This window comes from Gopherus flavomarginatus, chromosome 3 (genome assembly GCF_025201925.1).
Source record: "Gopherus flavomarginatus isolate rGopFla2 chromosome 3, rGopFla2.mat.asm, whole genome shotgun sequence".
Lineage (NCBI taxonomy): Eukaryota > Metazoa > Chordata > Testudines > Testudinidae > Gopherus > Gopherus flavomarginatus.
The window spans coordinates 238633252-238653988 of NC_066619.1; positions in this window are offsets into that span (position 1 = coordinate 238633252).

The window sequence follows — 20737 nt, forward strand, 5'->3', positions numbered from 1 at the left end:
CCATTTTCTAGTACAACAAACAGTAGGCAATTGCCTTTATCCACATTGTTCAAAGTATTAGGATTGAGAGGCGTTAACCTCCAACCTTCAAAAATTTTAGACACTCTCACCTCTGAGCTAATAAAATACATTCTCCCTATATTAGAAAAGAGATTTTATAACAATATAAAAAAAGTTTAGCATTTTCATTCTCTTTTATTATCTACATTGAATTGTAAATACAGGATGCCTCACACAGATTATAGTACCGATAATTATCTGCAGTAACTAAGTAAGAGTAAAAAGACACTCTCTCGCAAATAAATTTTGTATAAGATTCTCAAATGTAAACAATTAAAATACTAGGTTCTGGCACCTTCTCTCTGAAAAGAGAGAACATTCAAACATGATTGAAGTTATTATAATTAAGACAAAATGAATCTCCAGTTTTCCACTAGGTACGTTTACAGGCCTTGCCTTAATACATGGTTATATTTACTACATGGCATTATCACAGCCTGGGCTTCAGGCTGTTAGGGACGTTAAAATGAACCACAGGCTGTAGGATCTACACAAGCGCAGCCTTTACATGGGTAGTTTGTGGGGGGGGGGCAGAGCCCCCTGAAACCAATATCACTGAACCAATAAAAGTGCATGGCTGCATCTCCCACTGCACCATATTCATTGAGCCCATAGCCAGCCATACAAAAGTGGAAAGGAAACAAAAATTAAAAAATAAGGGGTCAGGTGTCCCTCTCCCACAGGAAAAAATAAATACCTTATGAGCTGCTGCTTTGGGAATTTTTAACAGATTTAAAATACAAAACAATTTTTAAAGTAAAACAGAAAGTCTACCTGGTAATATTTTACTGGAATTCTTTACCAGAAAAAATGCCATTGCCAAATTCCTCACACCCAAACCACAAGACTTCAAAACCCTTGCATATTTCTAACCATCCACATGCATGCTAGGCTAACCTGAGCCATTATAATAGCTAAACTTCCCTCCCTGTATTTACAGAAAACCTCTCTTCTAATATATAGGGGATGTATTTTTTTATCCCCTATATTGGTCCCACACACAGGATGCTGCAGTAGCACAATAAGGCTGCTGTAATATCTCTTCTGATCAGGAAACATTTCTCCTGCAAAGTCCATGGCACTAGCTGATGGGAGGTAGTTCAGGGAATTCATTGAGTCATTGCACCTTCTGGGCAGCTTCCATCAGTTGCGGAACCCCAAGAGCTGGTGCACATACAATCTGTCTTCCTGTAGGTAACTACTTGGAAGTGTGCAGCCCCTTTTGGGAGATGCAGTTTGTACATTCCCAAGCCAACAGGTATGAATCAAAATCCTAGTACTAAATCAGTGGACACAATTTGTACAGTGTTTTGCAACGATCTTGTTCTCTGCATATGCTAAGTATTTGTATTTCTTCCAAGTCTCCTTCAATCCATCCTCCAAACCCCAAATGGCACTTTCATACAATCCTTAATTGTTTTCATCTGCTCACCTATTATTGTTACTTGGTGTGTCAAAAGGTATTTGTCATAGTTAGTTACACTGTGATTGCTGTACTACGCTTTAACATCTTGGAAGATATTTATTTAAGAAGGTCTTATTTACTCCTACTTATTTTACCAGTACATATGTAGTTAATACAATATGTTGTGAGGCAAAAAAAAGAAGACCAATTTAAGGGGATAGAGGGACTCCAATAACAGGCATCAGAATTAGATGATGAGTACAATGCTTATGCTCCCATCACTAATGTTTTTGAGACCGGTATTTTATGCACAGAGAAGATCCTGTTTAAAAACTTTGCAAGACTTTTAAGTCATCTCAATAAAACATGTCTTTTCACTGTCTGCTGCTTATCTGTGAACAAAGAAATAGCGGTAGCATGATAGCAAAGGAGGTAATGAAATGCAAGTTAAGGGTTATTGATATGAAACTCTCCATAGACAGTTACATTTAGAGAGCTTTGTTTAAAGGACCACCTAAGAGCTGGCTGCTGTAACTGCACCCAAACAGTCATTAGGGGTTAGAGGCGGGTTAAGCATTCCTTTTTGTCTTGATGGGGGACTTGCAGAGGCACATGAACTAGTCAGTGCTTAGCATCAAGAATTCTTGGTTCATGTGTCTTTAGGCTGAAGGGTTTCACAGTTCAGGGGACGGGGCATCACACAGCCTAGCCCTTTATCCAGAAAAGCAGCTCCTCTCTCACCATTTGTCTCTCTTAGTTCGAGTTTCTGCAACTGGGGTTACCTTTACATAGCTTTGTTGCTGGTTTTGCCCTTTTTCTGGAAAGTAAACGGTACTTGTCTACACACAGTAAATGGATTGGACTAAGGGGAAGCCCACTGAGTCCCTGTTTCACTATTTTTTTCCATCCAGTGATGAACAGATCCACTTCAAAGTCCCAAAACTGGTATTGCCCTGGCAAAGCAACAAAGTAATAGAGAGCTTTCTCTCTAATTCCCTATTTATATCAAATAAACCCCTCCAACAACAACAGAGCAGCAATTCATAGCTTCACATACACTTCTTTCCTTTTTAACGATAAACAAATATTGTACTTAGATTTGAATTTGCTTCTTAGCAGTAGCACAGAGAATTAGAGATGCTGGCTAACTAATATTTGCTCAAGTAATTCACTAATGTAAGAACTCAGGTAAGGAGTTGATGGGAAATGAAATCTCAGGATGCAAAACTCTAGTACCATTCCATTCTGAATGTATTTTTTTAGCTTTATCTCAGTTACCATGGTGATTTTTGCAGAGAGAATCCAAGGGTTTTGGAAGGCTACAGAATGTAGTCAATTATTCCTTAAATTAACACTTGAAACCTGAATTTTCAAACTCCAGCATGGTGGATCTTGTAAACGGAGGTCAGTGCTGGAGAATTTGTTATGATGCCTTTAATACGGAAACAGCAATAAAACTATATAGGGAAAAATGCTAAATGCATAGCATGGAAAAGGGCTCAGAGAGGCAGGGTTTGTGTGGTAATTACATCCTGCTACAGCTGAAATGCCTCTTCCACAAGAAACAGTTCTGTGTTTATATGCACACAGTTAAGGCACAAGATTGAGTTCTCATTCCTCTGACCTCTAGCCTTTTAACCAGTTTGTTTTTGTGCCTTTGAGTTCTTCACATTCACCAGAAGTAGCAGTAAAATAAAATGATTCTTCCGAGATCTGTGATGATTCTGGACACACCATAACATCCAGTTGCTTAAAACAGTTATAACTAAGCAAACCTGAGGGATGTTTTAGGTACAGAATGTGTTTTGGGGGATAGAAACCAGACTTTAAATTATTCAAAATCTTGTTAGGAATGAAACTTTTTGGAAACTGAATTTCCAATTACCACGCTCTCTGTTTCAAGTAGAAAGAGGAAAGTGAATCCAAAGAAAGGAAAAATCAAACAGTTGCCAATATTTCCAAACACAGGATAAAGCTAAGGAAACTTTCAGGCTAAGCTTTATCATCATGCTAAAATATTCAAACTAATCTATTTATTTAGGGGAAAAAACCCAAAGAGGGCCAGATATAGGTAGACTTGGTCCTTCTAACTTTTCTCTGAGAGTATCATTAATCAGATGCTGCAAAGAGCAGAATTTCCTACATGATGACTTTTGTTTCCATATTTGTTAATAACTTCCCTACTGATGAGTATATAATGTGAGGCCAGTTCTCACTTATCTGTAACTGTCTCTGTGAGGAAAAATTGGTGAGAGAGCTGCATGACCTTCATGTCAGTATTTGTTACAAATGCATTCAAAACAGGCTGCTCTTTACCTCATTATTATCACCTTATCCTAAATAATCCCTTTTCCAACCAAACACAAGTATTTTTAAAAGTTGAGTGTAAGGGTTCCCCTGTCGGGTGAGGGGTCACTCTTTGCCCTCCGGGGTGCCTGGGAACCAGGCCGCCTCACTACACACCCAGCAGTTCAGTCTATAAGTCCTACAAAGCTCCAAGCCCTAGCTCAGGGCGGGGCACAAACACAGGCACAGGGCTCAGGCCCTCTGAAATACACTATTTACCCACAGGTACACTGGTACTATAATGTTGGGGCCATATAAGTACCTTAATAGATAACTATAGATTTTGACAAAACCATTGGTGGGCCACAATGTTTTTAGTTCAAAAAGTAAAAGGAAAGCTGCAGTTCTTTCAATAACATCACTGCATAGACATGTTGTGCTGGAAGGGACCTTGAGATAATTCAGAGCATCCTCCTCTGACGAGGCAGAAATAAATACATCTAGACCATTCCTGACAGGTGTCTGTCTGCTCTGTTCTTAAAAACAGTTAGTTAGACTGGCTGGTCTATAATTCATTGGCTCCTTCTTTTTCTCCTTTAATAGGTACTATGTTTGCCCTTCTCCAGTTCTCTGGGACCTCACCAGTCCTCCATGAGTTCTCAAAGATAATAGCTAATGGCTCAGAGATTACTTCAGGTAATTCCTTGAATACTCAGTGTTGAATTTTATCAGGGCCTGATGAGTATTCCTTAACCTATTTTTCCCTGTTCTAGCCCAAGAGCCTTCATTGATTGTGTTAAACCTTTGGTCATGCACCATTCATCATTTGATGGTGTGAGAGCATTCTTGTACTTACCACTGAATTAACTGGATGGCAATGATGTTTGCACTAATGAAAATATTTACTCAAGACTGTCTATTATGTTATTCACACTGAGAAGCACTTTACTCCACAAGTATTCCAACTGAAATCATTGGGTCTAATCATGGGGCAAGGTGTTATTTCATGTGAATAAAGATATCAGACTGATCTGCAATGTCATTTCTGCTTAGGTAATCTTTAGCGTTCACTCTGTTCAATTTCTGTACAACTCTTCAAAGTTGTTAATAGCTCTTGTATATAAATAAAAGCAAAGTATTATTATTTTCTCAGCATAATATAGACGTGGAAACACTGTCAGTGAGCTAAACGAATATGGGGCCCTGTGACATCAACTTAAATAAAGCACCAAAACACTAGTGATTAAATATTTTATATAAGGCTAAGGAAACTAGAATACAAAGTACACAACAAAAAATAATTCCTTAAATTCTGAAACTTGAACATGGAAAATAGCACTAGTTCTTTATACCAGGAATTCCCCTGTGTACAGAGTCCGTAGTTAGGTTTTGTGTCAGAGGGCCAGATTCCGATCTTAATCCACTACCACAAGAGTATCAGAGGGGTAGCCGTGTTAGTCTGGATCTGAAAAGCAGCAAAGAGTCCTGTGGCACCTTATAGACTAACAGATGTTTTAGAGCATGAGCTTTCGTGGGTGAATACCCACTTCGTCAGATGCATGTAGTGGAAATTTCCAGGGGCAGGTATATATATGCAGGCAAGCTAGAGATAATGAGGTAGTTCAATCAGGGAGGATGAGGCCCTGTTCTAGCAGTTGAGGTGTGAAAACCAAAGGAGGAGAAACTGGTTTTGTAATTGGCAAGCCATTCAGTCTTTGTTTAATCCTGAGCTGATGGTGTCAAATTTGCAGATGAACAGAATCTCAGCAGTTTCTCTTTGAAGTCTGGTCCTGAAGTTTTTTTGCTGCAGGATGGCCACCTTAAGGTCTGCTATTGCGTGGCCAGGGAGGTTGAAGTGTTCTCCTACAGGTGTTTGTATATTGCCATTCCTAATCTCTGATTTGTGTCTGTTTATCCTCTTCCGTAGTAACTGTCCACTTTGGCCGATGTACATAGCAGAGGGGCATTGCTGGCATATGATGGCATATATTACATTGGTGGACGTGCAGATGAATGAACCGGTGATGGTATGGCTGATCTGGTTAGGTCCTGTGATAGTGTCACTGGTGTAGATATGTGGGCAGAGTTGGCATCGAGGTTTGTTGCACGAATTGGTTCCTGAGCTAGAGTTACTATGGTGCAGTGTGCAGTTACTGGTGAGAATGGGTTTCAGGTTGGCAGGCAGCCTGTGGGCGAGGACTGGTCTGCCACCCAAGGCCTGTGAAAGTGTGGGATCATTGTCCAGGATGGGTTGTAGGTCCCTGATGATGCGTTGGAGAGGTTTTAGCTGGGGACTGTATGTGATGGCCAGTGGAGTCCTGTTGGTTTCTTTCTTGGGTTTGTCTTGCAGTAGGAGGCTTCTGGGTACACGTCTGGCTCTGTTGATCTGTTTCCTTATTTCCTCATGTGGGTATTGTTATTTTGAGAATGCTTGGTGGAGATTTTGTAGGTATTGGTCTCTGTCTGAGGGGTTAGAGCAGATGCGGTTGTACCTCAGTGCTTGGCTGTAGACAACGGATCATGTGATGTGCCCGGGATGGAAGCTGGAGGCATGAAGGTAGGCAAAGCAGTCGATAGCTTTGCAGTGTAGGGTGGTGGTAAATCTACACGTGAGGTCCACTTCCTAGACACCACAGTGCAAATAAGTGATGGTCACATTAACACCACCCTATACCGAAAACCTACCGACCGCCTGAGGGTAGCTGCTGACAGTAAGTAGGAAATGGGCAGAAAGTGGTTGGGAGTGTGAAGGGGTGCCCTGGTTCAATATCTCCTGCTTGCTGATTGAAATATTTGCCTATGTGCATACTGTGGAGTAAGCTGTTCTATGAAAAGGGAATAAAGTCACTTGCTTCTCCTCAGAGCAGTGGGGGAGCAGGGAAGAGCTGTGTCTTCCTGAGTTACAATTCGGTCCTTGGTCTGCTCCTCGAGCAATACCGATTCACAATGCTCCTTACTCAGGACAGATTGCAATCCAGCCTTTAAGTACTGTGCCTCAATTATCTGAGCCATGCTTTATCAAGTATGTTGAGATCTTCAGAGAAAATGCAGTATCGATGCATCCAGTATTCATTTATTACTAGTAGGTGAAAGACCATACTGTCACACAGATTTGGCAGTTGGACCAAGTGATCCACCATCTGTGTAGTCTCTCTCATACAACCAATGGTATTGTTGCATGCAAATTAGCTGTAGAATAAGTGTGATGACTGGTTGAGTTACCTCTGATATCACAGTGGTTTGTACTCTTGGCATAGCAAAGATACTACCTTACTGTAGCTGTATGCTGCCTGGGTGTAATTCATTAAATCAAAGTGGTGACGACAAACCACAAATCCCCGTGATTGAACCTGGTGATATTTTAAACAAAAAGAGCTCTCAACCATGCTTGTAGCTATTTCCATCTCTTTACACTGACTTAACAGATATTCTAGGCTTTAGAATGACATGCAAACAGAATGACGATCCTGGAATCTTATTATATAACAGCAGAATTCTGACAGCAGAATTTGGCCCAAGGTACCTGGAGTGCTACAAATAGGTGCTTTGAAATGTATTCTGGTCTTACCATTGAAAAGCTCTGATAATTTGGTGAAATATTTCTGAGAATGTCAAGTACTTCATGTTTATATGGATGCATCGAGGAAGGGGCACATAATTTCCTGCAAGGTGTGAATGCAATATATATATTTCAAGCAGTTTTAAAATGGTTTAGTTTTAAAGATATAAAAAATGCCTCATAGTTATCTTGAAGTAGTCTGACAAACAGTTTGGTGGGGTTTTTCTAAGTACACCATTGATCTGCCATCCTATTCCTGGAACTCAGTGAAGAATCTGTAAATGTAGTGGCCTATTGGAGAATGTAGAACAAACACTGAAATTGCAAGATAATCAAAATGCACAAGTATATTAGGAAACTCTGCAAATTATAGTTTACCCCTATTGTGCACTGTCCTACATTATCACTCCTGAGTGATTGACTCATACTTCACTCTAGTCAGTATTTTAGGGTTTAGAATAGATTACATAGCTATGTGTCCTCATCCAAGGAATAAGACTTACTGTGTCTCTTGTGGGGCCCCTTGCTGTTCTACCTGAATCCTGCACAAGTTCCATATAAACAGGCCTTGCACAGGGGATCCCAGATAGTTGGGGAAGGAAGCATCCCTCACAACCTGGTAGATTGCTGAGCAGTGGCTGGGGACAGTGTGTGTAGCCCCTGGACAGGAGTAGCATGGACTAGATCAAGAATTTCCAGAGGATGCTGGTCAGCCACTTAATTTGGTCTCTCCTGTGTATTCATTCTTCCTCCTCACCTGTGTTTCTATTAAAAACTGTATGTCATATGAATCTCTTCCAGTAACTTAATGCCCGTGAATGTCTTACATATGAAGCCTGACCTGTGGTTGTGATTGAGTCTTGGGTAAAAATACAGGTATGTTAATGACTTGATTGAGATTGAAATTAGAGATCACTTTAGACAGAAATTTGGGGAGAGGATGAAGGGCTACCATATCCCTACAGGACATAGTGTAGATCAGAAATTGGACCTGTATTTCACAAACATTTATGCAAGAAAATATGATGCTCTTAGTATTTGTTTAAAAAAAAGTTTGGAAGATTTTTAACGAATCCACTGAAACTCCAGCTCTTGCATGTGACTGGAAGGAAATATAGTGAAATATCATTGGTCAGTTTCCCCAAATATTTTGAGCTTTGCCTATGCTAGTATGCTCAGACTGCTTGGAATTATATTGCCTAGAAATATTGCCTTCTAAAAGTGTTACAGAACTTCAGGGAATTACATCATACTAGAGCACTTGAGAATACAGTACCACTGGGAATACCGGCATATAACAGTTCTTTGCCTTTGGGCCAATTGCTGTTTAAATCATAAGAAATCTAATCGATCACAATCTTAACACTTTATTATATAGTAGCAAGTCCCAGGAATTCTTATTTTTATGCTTCATATTTCTACTGAACTGAAAAAGGATCAAAAGCAATTACTTTTAAAGGAACTGCAGTCATTTCACACCCACAATGTTTTATCTTCCTCTCTTCTTTCATCTCTTATTAAAACCCTGATATTCCTGGGTTTAAAAGACATCAGGTTTCAGCTGGATAAAGCTGTGTCTATCATTGTAGATAACTTTCCTTTTAAATGACCGCAAGGTCTGCATAATGACTTCTCCAGCAGAAAATAATAGAATTTAGATTTCTGTCTTTAGATATATAAATGTGACTACCCAGTGCTCTGGCCGCCATTCTCTTAAAAAAAAAAATCTTAGCAAAGAAAGTCTTTACATTGACATCAGTGTTTTTTGGATCTGGCCCCAGATGAGCTGCAAATGGGGGCTGGATTGTTGTGTTATATGCTTTTTGTTGTAAAATAAAATCTTTCTTTCTGCACTTCTTTAGAACACTTTTTTATTCACTGAAAAGTTATCCTATCTCATTTAAGAGGATTTGATTTCCATCTACCCCACTGTTATGGTTCAGTCTGAGAGCATGATTGATAATGCTGGCATTAACCTCCAGACAGCTGTCAGATACATTTAGGCATCATATAAAAAACAGAAATAAAACAGAGTAAATAGGAATAAGTAGTAGAGGAGTTACAATAATGTCATATAATTTATGGACCAGCTCATATTGCCCTTACTCAGATAAAAACGCTTACTGAAACCTAAGAAAGTTCTTCATTGGCAAAGGCTGCAGGACTGAACAATGAATCGTATATATCTCTCTAATTCACTGACCTAACTGCAGTATATAATTAAAGTTAGAGGCCTTAACTAATTTACACCAATCTATATTTGAACGTTAGAGATGAAAAAACAATTTCACTAGTGCATTGCCAACTTCCACTGCCCTGGCTTTTTATCAGAATCAGACCATTAGCTGCCCCTCATTTACCAATAAATATATATCCTGCTAATTAACGGGACCAGTTCTTTAGTTAAAAAGCAGCATAAACAGATAGTGTTCATGAGAAGAAAATTAAAGCATGAACTGCTTCTGCATCTTAGGCACTTGAATTCAGCCTCCCTAATTTTTTAGGAGAAGGTCAGTATCAATGTAGTGCTCTGCACTATTCCTTTAAAGATTGTTTCCACAGATCATCACTGTCACAGACATTTCCCATTAAAAAATCTGTATTCTTGACAGAAAAGAGCCTGGTTTCAGGCAAGGCTGTTTATTAAAAACACTCTTCCACTGAAGGAGCAGGTGAAGATGCACCGTTCTAAACAGCATTTTGCAGAGCAGGACGAATATAAAGTAGGTTATTCAATTTTAATGAATGATTTAATGGCAGGAAAGTATTCTTTCTATCTTTTATGGGACTTTGGCCTTGGACTGCTGAAAAGTGAAAGGGACACTATCAATCTCCTTTTTAAAACTAATAGTTTGTTAAAAATCTTTTATTTTATAGCATGTTGTTTTAGCAGTATGCCCTGAATTTCGAAAATCCTTAAAAAACAATGGGTATCAGGCTTTTTCTGCTTCCCTATTCAAGTTTACAATGGCTTTGTCAGTCGGTCAATTTTCCCATTAAAAACTGACTGACTGGACAAGGAAACCATCCAGACACAAAATGATGTCAAATACAAGGTAGATTCTCACCCAGTGTAAATTGTCATGGAGCTATGATGCCGTACAGCAGCTGTGGATATGCCCCATAAACCAAAACAGCTGACAAAATAGAACAAAGGATTTTTTTCTAACATTTTTGAGTTTTAGTAACTTTATGTATCATTTTATTGTAAAGGTAGATATAATGCTTTCAGACAGAAACATGGTTTTCAGGTTGGTGGTGTCCCTTTGAGTGATTTCCCAGGGAAGAAACAAAGCACAGAAAAGCAAAGATAGGTGAAAATTTGGTTGACCTGCCTTTTACTAGCCACACAAACACCTGGAAAGGAGGCGGGGGGGAGGGCATTTCCCTGGAATTTGCTTTCCTTCTATATCTATATGATCGTTTTAATAATGTGTAACTTTAACACAAGCATTTCACAACTCTCTGCATTTAAAAGCAAATTAGCTATGGTGGGATGTGTGGGTTAAAGTTCAAAAAAACCAAACAGCTGCAAGGGGGCTGGCATAGAATGAAGCTGTTGGATTCCTTCTAGATCTGGAGGCCAAACTTCAGAAGTGAATGAATATTCACTGTATGTAAATCTCTTTGCCACAACCAAAAGGATTATGTATAGCCAGAGACAAATATTCTCCCACATGCCCAAGGCCCCATCAAAACTGCTCCCACAGAGGAATATCATGCCACGTGGTAGTGACTGACTTTCAGCCTATCCAGTCTGCCACTGGTGAATGGCTAAACTGGTTGGCACAAGGGAAGTAGGTGCTCAGAAAGTTATTCCAAAGGAGGGACAGCAAGGCCTCACAAAGAAGCTTGGGATTCTTTTTGTTGGGTTTTTCCAACCCTTTGAGTTAAGGCTGAATGTCCCCACTATCACAGAACGTAAGTGGGACCTTTAGATGATGGACTCTGTAAAAAGATGGATGTATTGCCATTTTGTGTAGCTATTTTCTTGTTGTTTGAATTGTGTGGGATGAGCAAGAATGTGTTTTTCAGGACAAAATACTGGCTTTCCAAATTAATATGGGATTTTTTTGTAACTTGCACAGACCAATAGCTGGATTATTCAACAGAGCATTTATGTGATGAGAAACATTGTATGCAATACAACAAAGCAGTTTTCTAAATGCTTTTTTCAGCTAAAATGAAGCTATAGACTTACTAGTTGTAACAGATTAGTTATATCTGAGGTATAAATTGTGAACCACTGTGACCTTAAAATATGATAAAATACCTTTTATCTGACTACAATTTTTACTGCTGTGTATGCTCCGTCTTAGATTGGCTAGGAACTCCGTACACCCTTATGTTAAACAAAAGCCCTCTAGTAATAGATTTTTAAGACAAACTTGCCCTGTAACAGGGCAGCAGTGTGCTTCTCCTGACCCAACCTGTTATCGAGAGAGAGCCTGATTGATTTCTGCTTCCTCATTGTGGCAAGTGCAGCACATTAATTCCTCTGTGGCTATAAGGAAAGTGGTAGCAGAAGTAGAATTTCCAAGAGCCATCTGCTCAAAGAGAGGAAATAGAAGTCCTAAAATGAAGGGACAGTTGAAACAGTGAACCTTGATGCTTTGAGCAGGGGATTGGACTAGATGACCTCTTGAGGTCTCTTCCAACCCTAATATTCTATGATTCTGTTATTGTAAGTCACAACAGGCCTCAAGATTACGGACCATCAACAATAGCTTTAGGAATAGCTGGAACCCAGAGTGCAACCTAAATGTAACAACAACAATATTACTGGAACCAAGTATTCTAGAGGTCCACTAACCCAGTTGCACTATGTGGGATGCCAGTAAGTCTGTCTTTCGTGTCCAAGCTGGGATCAGAATATGACCCAGAAGCTTACATGATCACTTTGAAGCAGGTGGTTATGACAGCACAAGGAAGAGGTTTCTGGGGTTATGCCTTTGGTCTCTTTGAGCAGAGAGTTGAAAGGAATGCATCAGCCCCTGAATAATGATGCTGCTATTGAGGCTAAAAGGGTTCAGATTTTGAACTGAATGAGGGTCTCACAGGAAAAGTACTGTGAGAAGTTTCAGAGTGAGCCTCTATCTCCTCACTTATATTCAGGTTAGAGTTAAGGAGCTGCACAGGTCACAATGAGTCAGTAGAAATCTATCAGGATCACCCTCCAAATCCAGCTTACAGGGGCAGTCAACAGAAGAACACTGTCATCCTGTTCCACGTTTTAATAAGAGCTAAGTCTTTTGCATGTTCGTGTATGTTTGGCAAATGGACTCTCCTTGCTGAAGATGTGACCTAAATGCTGGCTAAGCACAGAGAGAACACCGCCCATCATTAAGGTATTTTTTTCTGGTTACAGTTTTCAGCTAGTTAAAATAATAGTTTATAACTTGTGGTGAGAATCTGCCTAGCGAATGTTTCCAGAGTTTTGTTTAAATTGAATACTCTCAGACAGGGATGGACTCCTCCTGGAAGACAAGCTCTGAGCTCATGGAAGGCAGAATTAGAAGTAGGAACTGACATGAATATCAGGTCATGCATAAATTAGGTGTTTGTGAGTCCCATCCCTAATCAGTTCTGCCAGGTGCTCAGGCAAAGGCCAAGAAGAGCACAAAGAGAGGAGAACAATTAGAAGGTTACTAAGGCATGGGTGCCCCATTAGATAGATTTAAAGGTAATCTCCCCCACTTCAAAAAATGTTTTTCTGCCATGGGTTGATGATCTCCAGCAATCAACCTCAGGCCATTTCCAGCAATCAACGTCATGCCATTCTGTTAATTTCACAGTGCACAGTGAAATTGCAAAGCGCAGATGATTCAGACTATTGGATTAAGATCACTGTGCATTGCGAAGGAGGTGCTGCAAACAAATACTTAGTATTATTTCTTCAGCTTTATTTCGGTAAAAGCAGCAAAGAGTCCTGTGGCACCTTGTAGACTAACAGACGTATTGGAGCATGACCTTTTGTGGGTGAATACCCGCTTCGTCGGATGCAAGTGGGTATTCACCCATGAAAGCTCATGCTCCAATACGTCTGTTAGTCTACAAGGTGCCACAGAACTCTTTGCTGCTTTTATAGATCCAGACTAACACGGCTACCCCTATGATGCCTTTATTTCGGTAAAAATTCATAGTCTTATAACTCAAATAAATTATAAGCAATATTTTTTTTTAGAAAAGTAGGATTATTTTTGCAACACAATTAGTATCCAGTGAATGTCACTTAGTATATATTTCTCTTTGCAATAGGCACTTTGCTTCATTAAAAAATTATTAACTCTAAAGAACACTTGAGTACCCAGATACAAAGTAGCAAGTGGCATTTTAAAGGCCCTGGAATACCTTTGTACCTCCTGTCTCCTGTTGCATCACTGAAATAACATGAGCCCCTGTTGAACAGGAAGCTAGAGGAGAAAAAGGGTCAGAGCACTAAGTAGTTAGTATAAAATGTTAGGGACTGATATTTTTAATATTTCAGAGTTGGGAAAGGAATCTTGATTTTTGTTTGTTTGTTTACTTGGAGTTTGTTCATATGTCCTTGTTGATTACTTCCCACTAGTTTGTTTGTTCCCTTCTGTAGACAAGCATACAAAATGAATTATTGTGGGGGGAGACAATAAAAGATGCTTGTAGTAACAGCAACAATGGAATTAGAACAGATTTAGTACCGTATATTATCCTGCACCTTAAAGTATGAATTCTAAACTCACATTTTCATAAACCTTTATCATGGAGTTCATAGGTAGAAAAAATAAAGTGGGAAAAGGTTCAGATGTGGGGTCAGATATACAAAACCTGAGAACCCCAGGTATGTGCACCAGAATACAAATGGAATTGTGCACCTAAGTTGTGAATATTATTAGCGTAATTTAATGCACAAATCAGGTCTGCTTTGGAAAAACATGCCAGTTAAATATGCAAATACCCAATAAGTCTATTCAACCATGGAAACTGCATGTGTAAATTAGGCATGCAGTTGTATGTGCATTATTGAGAAACAGAACTGGTTTTGAAAACTAGGTCTGAAAATGAAACCTATGGGGACACACTGTCCACAGTGCCCCAGAACTTTCTTGTGGACTCCTTTCTATTATTGCTTTACTTGAAGTTTTCAGAAAATTATATTTAGCAGATCTGTATCATGAAATGATCTGATTTCTTTTCTCTGTATACTGAGGTTTACAAAGTGATGTCTTAGTGTCTGATGCTGCAAGAGAAACGTAGTTGTAAAAAAAGGGCTGAGGAAACAGTTGCAAGTGCTAAATCAAAACGTCTATACTTGCCAACAGTACTGTGCTACCTTGCTCTATGAAAGGACATACAGATGTCTTCCAGGCCCCACATTGATACAGATGTTCTGTATTCTGCCAATTACCACTCTGCTGTCAGTCAGTGTCTGAGATTCAAGAAGCAGTACTTCAAGAAGTGAAGAATCAGTAGCAGTGAGATGGGAAGCTCTATGAGGAATAGTGATAGGGACACTGCTGCAGTATGGAAACCACAGAAGTGACCCTGATGTACGCACACACATACACACACCAGGTAGTCAGGCATGGTTCTCATCAGAAGCACTTTGATGGGAGAAGCCCATATCCCTCTTTCTTCCCCCTTTAGTAACTACGAGGAAAAGCCTCATAAAGAAGTCCGAATACTTATCTGTGCTGTATACATGTGAGATCTAATATTGATTTTCACTTTTGGGCAACAGCCTCTTCTGTATTGTCTATTTTTTTGTCTTCATCATGTTCTTATTTTCCTGGACTCAGCTGTGGCAACTTTTTGTGCATTTGTGCACTAGACCTTTTGTACACCCTGGACAAAACCCTACACACCATGATTTCAAGTAGGGATCCCTGTTCAGAAAATAGTAACTGGAGCACCAGGTCCGTAATCTGAGAGAGGGGGAAGTAGAAGAGGGTGCTTCATTCAAGTTGCTAAAGGAATTGACTTGATTTTCTTTAGGGATGGGGGTAAGAAGAAGAAAAGGCCCACAACAGCTTTTGGAGCATATAAAACACTACTTTAGGAAGAACAATGAGCAGGGGTGGCTCTAGGTATTTTGCCGCCCCAAGCACGGCAGGCAGGCTGCCTTCGGCGGCTTGCCTGCAGGAGGTCCGCCGAAGCTGTGGGACCAGCGAACCCTCCAGAGGCATGCTGCTGAAGGCAGCCTGCCTGCCACCCTCGCAGGGACCGGCAGAGCGCCCCCCATGGCTGGCCGCCCCAAGCACGCGCTTGGCATGCTGGTGCCTGGAGCCACCCCTGACAATGAGGAGTCCTTGTGGCACCTTAGAAACTAACAAATTTATTCGTGCATAAGCTTTAGTGGGCTAAAACCCACTTCATCAAATGCGTGGAGTGGAGAATACAGTAGAGAGGTATAAACACACAGCATATGAAAAGATGAGAGTTGCCTTACCAAGTGGGGAGTCAGTGCTAACTAGCCAATTCATTTAAGGTTTTAAACAGTTGACAAGAAGGCATGAGTATCAGCAGGGGGAAACTTAGTTTTTGTAGTGACCCATCCACTCCCAGTCTTTATTCAGGCCTAATTTGATGGTGTCCAGTTTGCAAATTAATTCCAGTTCAGCAGTTTCATGTTGGAGTCTGTTTTTGAAGTTGTTTTGTTGAAGAATTGCCATTTTTAAGTCTGTTATTGAGTGTCCAGGGAGATTGAAGTGTTCTCCTATTGGTTTTTGAATGTTATAATTCTTGATGTCAGATTTTGGTCCATTTATTCTTTTGCTTATACAGACTAACACGGCTACCACTCTGAAACTTGCAACTTTAGGCTGAGGCATTTTAAGCAACTTATTAACAACCATGATTAATACTGTTATTTATTTGTTTTGTGGTAGTGCCTTGGAGCCCCAGTCATGGACCAGATCCCTCTTGTACAAGGTGCTTATAAACATAGATTGTAAGCTCTTTGGGGCAGGCTTTAAGACAAGAGACAACAGATGGTTACAGACAGACAGATGGGGGAGCACAAGGAAACAAGGACACTTTACAATGAGATGTTATTGAATAGCTTCTTATTTAACATTTACATGTCTGTAGGGGGGATATGTGTGAAGATGTCCCCAAAGAAGGGTCAAATCCAGATGTAAGGAAAACAGTTGTCCTGTTTTTCTCCCGGGGATAAGTTGTCAGCATCGCTTTAATACATAGTGTGTCAAGATGAAACATACCATATTCTCCACATAGTATCAAATCATGAAGAGATACCATAGATCATCATCATTCTTTTTTTAAAGTAGGAAGAGGTGATAACTGCACACTTATGTCTGCCAAATTTTACCACATTCACACATCTTGTGGCAAAGTACCATCTTAGAGACACTGAAGGATCTCATAGGAAGTGGGTTAGAGTCAGACATGGAGACAGACAGCATTTAGGCCTATTATAAGTAAGATAGTAAAGCCAGTTTCATCCATCATGTTGTCTGTATTTCACTGGAACTTGGTACTCCCTACTTCCTCAAAACTACCACACATTAAAAAACCTCCATGCTCCAGATCATGCACATTTAGCTGAGATTACCTGATGCATATTTTTGCTGCATCATTTATGAAACCATGTAGACAGTGCTGGGAATGGCACATTTAGTTAGCTTAAACCAAACAGAAAACATATTGTAATAAGACAATGGTTCTCAAACTGTGGGTCAGGACCCCAAAGTGGGTCACAGCCCCATTTTAATGGGGTTGCCAGGGTTGGTGATAGACTTGCTGTGGCTCAGGACTGAAGCCAAAGTCCGAACTCCACCACCCAGGGCTGAAGCCCTCAAGCTTTGGTGCCCCCCAGGGGCTTTAGCTTTGCCCCTCCCCCGCCTGTGGCAGTGGGGCTCAGGCTTTGGTCTCTTTTTCCAAGGTCATGTTGTAATTTTTGTTGTCAAAAGGGGGTCGTGGTGCAATGAAGTTTGAGAAACCCTGCAATAAGGTATGTCTCATTAACTGCAGTTATAAGTTCTGCTAAATATCTGTTCTTTTGGCCTCATCAGTTTCAGTGTCAAGCCTGTCTTGAGATCAGACTGCTATCTGACTTGTAGCACAAGCAAAATCTAGGCTAGGCCTAGTGAACAGATTACTATCCTTGTGTTATATTGCAAGACCTTGTTTTTTGTGTGTTTTCTCAGGGGAGATTTAAGCAGTTTAGCATCAAGGGCTCTCACAAATAAGAGTAAATGACTGACAGTCTGTTCTTAGAAAAGATTGTTCTTAGTTTTAGATGTAAAATATTTAAAAAGGAGGCTGATATAAACAAACTATACTGTGCAAATTAACAGGTTCATTTGTTTTTATTGCTAAATGGGCTATCTAAACCCCCTATTTTGCTAATCAATGTATGTTAAACAGTACATTTAACAGAAACAAGTTTACTTTTGGTGGTTATTTTTCTACAATAAAATATATAATTTAACTAGAGACACATTAGTTACATGGGAAAACTTCCCTGCTTCTGTCAAGTGGCATCAGCAATCATTGCAAACTCACTATACAAAAAGATATTTATTCTGTTTTCCCCCAGCTTATGCATAATCACATTAGGTCACAGCTTTCTGCTTATCTGACATAAGCCTAACAGTTAAAGGTTGCAAACATTCTGGGCTCTAATACTGACAAGCCTCATTTCTCTAAGATGTATGCATAATTTTAATAAAGAAGTGTCAGTATATAGCTGTCTAACTACATTGATGGACTTTATCTTTTCATGATTTAATACCAAATACGGTATATTTCATATTGATAAACTGCATGTTAAAAGGATGCTGACATCTTGAAATTTAGTCAATTTAAGAAAATGATTTAAAGGTATTTTGAGTTGCTACACCTACTCTTGAGTTCTGCTACCAATTTATTGTGGCTTTACAATCACATTTTCCTAGTTTTAAAATGTTCTCCTTGCTGTAGCTTTGTGAAATAACCTCACAAACAAAAGGAAATATTGACTGACAGACTATAGGGGTAGGAGTGAAATTGACCAGATAGACTGGGGCTGTCAGTTGTATAAAGAGAACAAACTGGAAAAAATAGATTAGTAGTTTTAGGAGTTGTCTGGCACACCAGTGGATTAAAAAAAAAAATCAGACAGAAGTGCAAGTGTTAAGCTGATGGTTTACCAATGATATATTTTCAGCTTTGGAAAGAAAATTCTTATGCCAATTTTGCACAAAGATTAGGAAGGTGCATATACAGTAAATACTAAAAGTTGGATGACAGGTCTTAATGTTTATTTCAAAGTAAACAAACTAGACTATTTTTCTTGTATGAATACAAAGGAAGTCACTTTAATGTATGTTTACATTTTAACACTTCATTTTTATATTCATATATTATATAGTGTATTCCATTTTCCTGTCCTGGTGTGTGTGGTTTTTCTTGGTCTTTTACTTTATATATACTTTAGCCCAAGATAGTCTTCTGGGAGATATAGTGATCAGGGGAGTTATAGATCAGGGATGCTGATCTGAGCTTCTTTGTCAAAAGTTAATATACTGTCAGCTGGAGAGAATGAATAGAATTTAATATGCTGTATTTAAACAGCTAAATTGTCCTTGTAAACTTCCCCTTGTTTAGACCCTCAGCATACATCAGATAAAATAAAGACAGTTTGCGATCTTTCTGCTCATCTTTCTTTGTCACACCAAAACATTATTAAAACAGCATAATGCATGAACTGTTCTCTCCAAGCAATCACAAATTGTATTATATTCCAGAAAAAGGTCAGAACATTAGACAATTTACCAGGGCATCGAATCATGGAGGTTAAATGATCAATCATTTGTGAACTGCATGGATATTCATGTGGGTTTAATTTCCTCATCTGGGGCTCTATTCAACAGTAAATAGCAGCCTGCAGCTGATTATGGGTCCTGTAAATGTAGATTGTAAGCATAATTCAAGAACACAAATTTAGCACATGCCTCTGTCTTCTTTGAAAGTAGAGTACTCAGTTATACAAAATGTGAGTCTCCTCTCATTTGTCTACAGTGAGTGTCACATACACAATGTGAAACAAGTTTTAAAATGGTTTGGACTCTGGTTGTATTTAATAAACATCCCAAAGCTTGGATGCCTCACTTTTTTTTTTTTTAAACATTCAGATTCTCAAAACTTGTCAGGCTTAGAATACCATGAATAGAAGCTTTTCTGAAGTACCTTGATTCTGGCTGAGTTATACAAACAAATGAAATGTGGAGATTCAAAACTATTTTAAACTCAAGAACAATTTAGTTTGAGGTTTGCCAAAGGTTTTTGGTTAGTTGTTATCCAGTTATGTCATAGGTCGCTAAAATGAGGAAAAGTTACATAAGGAGAACACTAAATAAACTTGTACACTATGACAGATGTAGAACTTTGTGATAGAAGTGTGAAGGTAAGGACTGGAGAAAATGCCTCGACATAATTGCTATGAAAATTGCATCGGCATGCAATGTGACTAGTAAAGGAGAAATCATGGCATATCAACCCAAATAAGCCTTTTTTTCCTTCCTCTTCCCCACAGGAAGTATGTGAAAGCAATATTTTTCAACAAAAATACTTCCCCTCTTTAATCACTTTTACACTTAAGATAATGAAGATTTTTCTAAAAAAGAAAGTAATTTTCCTACAGCAGACAAGAGAATTATTAGGTATTTATAAATCCCAAAGCATCTTTGTTTCTATCCCACCTGGAGAAGCCCCAGGGATTTGCAGAGGGAATACAGTTTGGCCCACTTGTGACTGGTGATGAAGAATATTGCTTTCTGCTAGTTTACAGGCAAGAATAGATAACTATTTGTAACCTTGACTCATGTCCGGTGACTAAGGCAGGAAATAAAAGGCAGTCTCTTACCAGCACTCCTGCACTTCACACCTTTATTACATGGTGTCAATACTTAACTACATCTTTATCAAACTGGAACAATAGATCCTACTGAAATCCTTTGGTCTCGAAGGGAATTTACAAAGAACTGGAAGAGGCAATTGCAGCTCTTCTAAATTTTTCTGCAAGAAAGTGGCACTTCATAAAAATCAGAGGGTGAAATCCCCCACTTGGCTATTTATTGTAGGCCCTGAGACACTGGAGACTTACAATACATTCCAAGGAGAGTAAGAAAGGGTTATAAACTTCTAGACAAAATCCATTCCAAAAATTCAAGAATATTTTGATTCATACACAAGAAAAGGACACTTTCATTTTAAGAAAGCAGCTGACAGGTGCTAACATTAGCCTTTGTGTTACAGAGCCAGGTCAAAAGGCCAGGTTGTCACTTGAATTTGATCAGTTAACCGATGGACTCATTAGAGACCACATTATTTGTGGTAAAATGTAAGGTCAGGTTAAAGCAAAGTGAAAGGAAAAAAAATGAACTTGACTTTACAAGGAACAGTGGGTATTTGCAGGGCTAGTGAAAATAGTGATTCCCAATTTAAAA